Here is an 8100-nt window from a genome sequence, read left to right on the forward strand (position 1 = left end):
ATGGTTTCCTAGTCCGTGATGTAGACTTGTATGTCTTCCAACAGGATGAAGGAATGCCATATTCTAGGCTACGTAGAGAAGAAATGTAAGAAGCCTATAACAAAGGCAAGTAGCTCTGCCAAAGTGTACTAAGTGCAAAAGAGACCGACAGCAAAGTGCACATTGGGGTTGGTTTCATTTCTTGGAATTTCAGCCCCCATGAATCCAATGGATCCATGTCCTGAGAGTGTGGGTGTTTCAGCAGAAATCAGGCGACGCATATGTATTCCGGGTGTACGGATATTATAGGAACATAAGTCTCCTTTAGTGGGTCCCTGTGTACTGTGAACTGTTAGAAAGTTTAAAGACGTGTGAAACCATCAACTGAAAAGGGACACACTTCCCTCCATTGGTACGGTGCATAGAGCTCTGAACCAAAGGAAAGAGGGAAGAAGAAAGGCCCATGGGACGCTAGTGGGTAGAATCACATTTACCTTAGGAACCTCTCGTCGGATGCAGCCCCTCCCCCAACACTGACAAGATGCAGCAGCCATTGGGGATGGCAGTTAGCGGTTGGATTCCAGGTGGAATGTTGGTGTTTACCGCGAGGCTTGTTGTGGCTGTTGGATCCTAGGTAACCGGGCAGAGTTCTGTGGGTGGATCAGTGTGGTGGAGGGGCTGCCGCCCTCTGTGGAGCTTGGCTTAGGTGTTTGGTCCGGGAAGCTGTGTAAGTTCGAGATACTGCTGCTGCCCAAAGACCTGAGGTCACAGGTCAGTTTCCAGAACCTGAAAGGGCAGACAGTGGAAGATCTGCCTGTCATCAGCTTACTGGTCAGGCTCCGAGGTACTTTCAGACTTGCCCAGTCCTGGTGAAGTCGACTTTAGGGGAGACACGAAGAGAAGCTGGCCGATAAGCTGGCTGCACGGATTGAGGAGAGATGCGAACACATGGATGAGAGATGTTCTGCTAAAATGGAGAATACTGGCGTGGAGACAGCTGTAGAGGATACCAGGCTCAAAAGACATTCATGAGACCTATTGAAACTCACTGATACAGGCAGAAACATACGGAGTGCCAACGTGGACTTGAGGAAGTTCCTCAATTCTCTTCTCCAATAACGGGTCCAAGGTCCCTGACGTCTGAAGGAGAAGAAATGGCAGAGATGATCAAAACGCTCCTGTTCTTGGAAGAGGTCGTGAGAATCCACACGTCCCAAGGGGCATTCCCAAGCCATTCAGACCAAAATTCAACAAGCCCAGGTAAGCCTTTTCCCAGGTTTGGGCCTAGCTAGTGAGCACTTGCCCTTGCCTCCCCTCCACTCAGGCATCCATTTTGAAGGATCAGTACCTGAGCTGCAATGAAGCCATTACGAGAAGAGCAAGCCCCTCCTAGAATCAGAGTTCCTCCAGCTTCACTCTCTGTGAACAACAGTGAACACCTTAAAGGTCAAATAGTCTCGGCTGAAATAGATAAAATTGAATACTTAGCTCACACCTAGAAACGATGTCCTTCCGCTAGATTCAGCAAATGTTGTGTTTCTGTCTTCCCTGGGGTGAAGGGAGTGTGGTAAGTGAGGGGAATCTTTGACTGAACATGAATCTGTATTAGGCTTCAGTTTTTCAAGACAGTGAAGGTAAATAGTACAAGTCAGAAAGTGAACTGAACTGTAAAAGTCGCCAATGACATTAAAGACACAGCTTATGTGGATCGTCTTTCACTTGAGTCAAGCCCCCGGGGGCACTATATCATGGGGCTGCAGACTTGGTTGCGTTAAATGGCTTTAAACTACAGGATCGGATGATTAAGCGTTCTCAACACTGATAGAAAAACACCTGGTTCTCAATAGACTAGCATAACTGCAGCAGGATTCTCCTAGCTAGAATGCCTCTAGGTGCTTTTGGATTCAAACCTAAATGTATATATTTGGTTTGTTTCCTCTTGTATTTTCCTAGAGAGGGATGTTACCCCTTGAAATGCCAACATTGGCCAGTAGGTGTCATTGGGATACAGGGCACCACATGCACAAGTGTATCCAAGGTTGGGGGTTATTCCATGTTTCCAAAAGTTATTTCATGGTTCCTGTTGGTTTCGGAGGCTTCAACATTAAAGAGCTGACATGACCCCTTGAACACTTTGGACTGCTAGTTTGCATTCTATCTGTCTAGCTTTTTCGTAGAGCTGACAAAATGTTACCAAAATTGACAAGTCTGGCTTCTAGGTCGATTCAGTGTGTTTCAAAAAATAACTCCATTTTCGTATAACTCCCAAAACATGTAAATGAGTTCTGTTAAACTTCTTAAAGACTGCAAATGGGATATCAACACAATGTCAAAATAGTTGTCTTCGGACAATCCCTCCCACCACGGCTGTATAGAAACAAAGAGCTAAGCAAATATCACATTTCTGTGAAATGTATCTGGATAGTGTTGATTCATCGATGCCCAGTTGGCAGAGAAAAAGTGCAACCTGCACTCACTCGCTCCCATGTACAGAGCAATGGAAACATCCACTCACCCAGCCCTTAGCATAGGACACTGGCCGAAGAGAGGTCTGTTACTCCCAAAGACAGGATGAGGCCTCAGGACACCTGGAAGCAGGAGAATGCAAAGCAGGGAATGGAAACCAGTGCAGGTTCGGACCCCTGGTGATGGAGCAACAAGGGTGAAACTCTGTTTAACTTGGACGCACACTCTCAAGCGGACAGGAGACATGGGTTTGAAGGTGATGCGCTGAGATTTACAAGAGTGCACAGCAGATGCTTGGCTGAGAGAACTCAAAGAAACCAGCGCAAAATATCCCCACAGTTAATTCTGAGACCAAGATCCCAGCTGCCAAATTTGAGGTAGCAGAGGCAATGGTCAGTGAGGCATAGAGCTACGGATGATGGCACACGCTGAGTCTCAGGGATCTGGAGTGCGTTGTGGGATGTGGTGGGTCGAATCAAGAGAGCAAACCGAACTGTGTACCAATAATAAATCAACCACACTGGTCGCGCGGTTGCGATTACCGATATGTCCCATGGCCACACCCAGTACATCTGCAGGACCAGGGACCAATTGGGAATTTTGCCAATAGAGCACGTGTGGGGCTGAATCAGAGATATCGTGCATCTGGTCTGAGGGATCCAGGGGGCCTTGAATTTGAAATCAGAATGAAAAGCCTTAGGATATGCTACATTCATAACCTGGGCTGGGATTATGGTTTGGTTTGAGTCACAGGATGCGCAACAACTCTGTGGTTGCCTTCGTGCACCCGTGCCACAAGGATGAGAGGACAAGGGAGAGTGGTCCAAGTCCACAGCGTGAGAAGAGGAAGCATTCCCTTCAGCACTATCTCCCAAAAGCGGATGCTACATTTTGGATGGCACCGGCACGGTACGGCACCTAGGACAACAAGGAAGGTCTGCGGGATCATTCCAGCAGGCCCTGATATGTGACATCCATAGATATGCTTCCACTGGTGTTTCTGTAGACAGAAGCTCTGGAAAGAACTCATTTCATTGGGACATTGCCGTGGCAATAAAAAGCAGAAGAGCACTCTCAGTTTGCTGTTTTGGAAACACTCCAAAATGACATAGAGAAGAATGCAGAGCTGAGAACTTTTAGAAGCTTCATTTCCACAAGAGGAAGTGTCCTGTGCACTTTCAGAAGTGTGAGATAAGTATAATCAAAATGAAGTTATGCTAATCGAAGTAGAATGGGTTGTTCATCACAACTAATGCAACACCAGCAATTGGAGATATACCAAACAACACACACAGGTACAGGTTATGGCATCAATGCCTAGGAGAAATTGTCCTCACAGAAATCCCATGGAATTGCGTAGAGACAAGAGTCTAAATTTTTCAATTAACAAAGCCCTAGAAGTCTACAATAGATACCTGATATTACCTGACCAGTAGAGTTGAAGAAGAACAGTAAAAGAAACAGGAAGTACCATTTTCAGTTCCAAAGATATTGAAGGCGCAAAAGATAAGCTTTCAAACAACTAGTCTGCAAAACGCTATTCAGAACAAGTGTTGAAAATGAAGGTCAGGAAAACACTGAAGAACACCAGTGTCTCAGAATCACAAAAGGCAGAATACCAGAAAAGGGGAAGAGAAAGTCTCAACACGAGCCAAAAATATCAGGAAACTCAATGGTTGTGATAATATCAGGGCTAAAATTCAGTCCTTAGCAGACTAGATAATGCAGAGGGACGCGTGAATGACTGTGAAGACAGGGGAAGAGAAAAACCTCGGTCAGAAGCAGACATAGGAAAGCAAGTGCAAACAAATGAAAACATTGCAGTTGAACCCTGGGTTAAGACAGGGCATGAAAGAATAGAAATCATGAGTCCCAGATGGAAAAGCAAGAGATAAAGAAACAAAAAGTGTCTGAAAATTTATCTGTAGAAAAATCAGACTGAAACTTGCTGAAAGCCAAGAAAGAATCATCTATGCGAATTCAGGAATTACACAGCATCCGAAGGAGGTGGAATCCCAATAGACCTACCAGCAGCTGTATGATTCAAATCAACAAAGTTCACGAATATCCGAGTGATTTAAAATGCACCTGGAGGAAACAACATAGTCACAAGGAAACCTCCAGAGGGCTTTCAGCTGATATCTCGGCAGCAATATTGCAGGACAGGGAGGAGTGCCAGGACACAGACCATATCCTGAATGGCCAAATGCTGCCACCTAGGGTAGCCTATGCCACATGAACACCATTTCAAATAACGGCAGAGCTAGAGAATTCTACAGACCGGCAAATCTTAAAAGAATTCAGCAGTTCAAAAGTTTTTCTAAAAGAAAGGTTGAGAAAACTCCCCTGAATAGAAAAGCAGCAAGATGGAATGGAAAGAAGAAACCATTATTGGAAATGCAAGAAGAGCATGTGTGGCAGAGAAGAAAGAAGAAGAACTTAAGGAGGACATCAAAACCCTAAAGATGGGAGAGGGAAGCAGGAAATCATAGGTGATTGGAAGCACTCTCTTAAGTGAATCAGTTTATTTGACTCTGTTTGAAGCGAAAGGAGAGATGCATGGCCTGACGTGTTTGCAAAACAAGCGAGAAGAAGACCAACAAAGAATCAAACCAACAAACAAGCACCAAAATGGTATGGTTGGCTGACATATACAAAGAGAACCATGATTATTCAAAAGAAAATACTCAAGGTGAGGTCAAGGGTCATTCAGAACGCATCGACCCAGTATCGTGGCTTGCATGTACTCAGCACACTTGTATTCGGAAATCAGAAGCGTGCATTCATTTTCGTAAATTTTGATTCATAAGAGCATATCGTGACCTAACACTAATGCCGATTTGGAATCAAATGGTTTCCTAGTCCGTGATGTAGACTTGTATGTCTTCCAACAGGATGAAGGAATGCCATATTCTAGGCTACGTAGAGAAGAAATGTAAGAAGCCTATAACAAAGGCAAGTAGCTCTGCCAAAGTGTACTAAGTGCAAAAGAGACCGACAGCAAAGTGCACATTGGGGTTGGTTTCATTTCTTGGAATTTCAGCCCCCATGAATCCAATGGATCCATGTCCTGAGAGTGTGGGTGTTTCAGCAGAAATCAGGCGACGCATATGTATTCCGGGTGTACGGATATTATAGGAACATAAGTCTCCTTTAGTGGGTCCCTGTGTACTGTGAACTGTTAGAAAGTTTAAAGACGTGTGAAACCATCAACTGAAAAGGGACACACTTCCCTCCATTGGTACGGTGCATAGAGCTCTGAACCAAAGGAAAGAGGGAAGAAGAAAGGCCCATGGGACGCTAGTGGGTAGAATCACATTTACCTTAGGAACCTCTCGTCGGATGCAGCCCCTCCCCCAACACTGACAAGATGCAGCAGCCATTGGGGATGGCAGTTAGCGGTTGGATTCCAGGTGGAATGTTGGTGTTTACCGCGAGGCTTGTTGTGGCTGTTGGATCCTAGGTAACCGGGCAGAGTTCTGTGGGTGGATCAGTGTGGTGGAGGGGCTGCCGCCCTCTGTGGAGCTTGGCTTAGGTGTTTGGTCCGGGAAGCTGTGTAAGTTCGAGATACTGCTGCTGCCCAAAGACCTGAGGTCACAGGTCAGTTTCCAGAACCTGAAAGGGCAGACAGTGGAAGATCTGCCTGTCATCAGCTTACTGGTCAGGCTCCGAGGTACTTTCAGACTTGCCCAGTCCTGGTGAAGTCGACTTTAGGGGAGACACGAAGAGAAGCTGGCCGATAAGCTGGCTGCACGGATTGAGGAGAGATGCGAACACATGGATGAGAGATGTTCTGCTACAATGGAGAATACTGGCGTGGAGACAGCTGTAGAGGATACCAGGCTCAAAAGACATTCATGAGACCTATTGAAACTCACTGATACAGGCAGAAACATACGGAGTGCCAACGTGGACTTGAGGAAGTTCCTCAATTCTCTTCTCCAATAACGGGTCCAAGGTCCCTGACGTCTGAAGGAGAAGAAATGGCAGAGATGATCAAAACGCTCCTGTTCTTGGAAGAGGTCGTGAGAATCCACACGTCCCAAGGGGCATTCCCAAGCCATTCAGACCAAAATTCAACAAGCCCAGGTAAGCCTTTTCCCAGGTTTGGGCCTAGCTAGTGAGCACTTGCCCTTGCCTCCCCTCCACTCAGGCATCCATTTTGAAGGATCAGTACCTGAGCTGCAATGAAGCCATTACGACAAGAGCAAGCCCCTCCTAGAATCAGAGTTCCTCCAGCTTCACTCTCTGTGAACAACAGTGAACACCTTAAAGGTCAAATAGTCTCGGCTGAAATAGATAAAATTGAATACTTAGCTCACACCTAGAAACGATGTCCTTCCGCTAGATTCAGCAAATGTTGTGTTTCTGTCTTCCCTGGGGTGAAGGGAGTGTGGTAAGTGAGGGGAATCTTTGACTGAACATGAATCTGTATTAGGCTTCAGTTTTTCAAGACAGTGAAGGTAAATAGTACAAGTCAGAAAGTGAACTGAACTGTAAAAGTCGCCAATGACATTAAAGACACAGCTTATGTGGATCGTCTTTCACTTGAGTCAAGCCCCCGGGGGCACTATATCATGGGGCTGCAGACTTGGTTGCGTTAAATGGCTTTAAACTACAGGATCGGATGATTAAGCGTTCTCAACACTGATAGAAAAACACCTGGTTCTCAATAGACTAGCATAACTGCAGCAGGATTCTCCTAGCTAGAATGCCTCTAGGTGCTTTTGGATTCAAACCTAAATGTATATATTTGGTTTGTTTCCTCTTGTATTTTCCTAGAGAGGGATGTTACCCCTTGAAATGCCAACATTGGCCAGTAGGTGTCATTGGGATACAGGGCACCACATGCACAAGTGTATCCAAGGTTGGGGGTTATTCCATGTTTCCAAAAGTTATTTCATGGTTCCTGTTGGTTTCGGAGGCTTCAACATTAAGGAGCTGACATGACCCCTTGAACACTTTGGACTGCTAGTTTGCATTCTATCTGTCTAGCTTTTTCGTAGAGCTGACAAAATGTTACCAAAATTGACAAGTCTGGCTTCTAGGTCGATTCAGTGTGTTTCAAAAAATAACTCCATTTTCGTATAACTCCCAAAACATGTAAATGAGTTCTGTTAAACTTCTTAAAGACTGCAAATGGGATATCAACACAATGTCAAAATAGTTGTCTTCGGACAATCCCTCCCACCACGGCTGTATACAAACAAAGAGCTAAGCAAATATCACATTTCTGTGAAATGTATCTGGATAGTGTTGATTCATCGATGCCCAGTTGGCAGAGAAAAAGTGCAACCTGCACTCACTCGCTCCCATGTACAGAGCAATGGAAACATCCACTCACCCAGCCCTTAGCATAGGACACTGGCCGAAGAGAGGTCTGTTACTCCCAAAGACAGGATGAGGCCTCAGGACACCTGGAAGCAGGAGAATGCAAAGCAGGGAATGGAAACCAGTGCAGGTTCGGACCCCTGGTGATGGAGCAACAAGGGTGAAACTCTGTTTAACTTGGACGCACACTCTCAAGCGGACAGGAGACATGGGTTTGAAGGTGATGCGCTGAGATTTACAAGAGTGCACAGCAGATGCTTGGCTGAGAGAACTCAAAGAAACCAGCGCAAAATATCCCCACAGTTAATTCTGAGACCAAGATCC

General features: G+C 45.6%; 1 long non-coding RNA gene across 1 annotated transcript; it reads right to left on the minus strand.

Annotated features, from left to right (window-relative positions):
- Positions 1-933: 933 nt before the first annotated feature.
- Positions 934-5941, minus strand: LOC140693092 (uncharacterized). The gene is made up of 3 exons (XR_012068748.1): positions 5769-5941; positions 1328-1398; positions 934-1119 (listed from the first exon to the last, which is right to left on the minus strand). It is a non-coding gene; the product is annotated as an uncharacterized lncRNA (long non-coding RNA).
- Between the last annotated feature and the right edge of the window lie 2159 nt (positions 5942-8100).

This window comes from Vicugna pacos, unplaced genomic scaffold (genome assembly GCF_048564905.1).
Source record: "Vicugna pacos unplaced genomic scaffold, VicPac4 scaffold_19, whole genome shotgun sequence".
Classification (NCBI taxonomy): Eukaryota; Metazoa; Chordata; class Mammalia; order Artiodactyla; family Camelidae; genus Vicugna; species Vicugna pacos.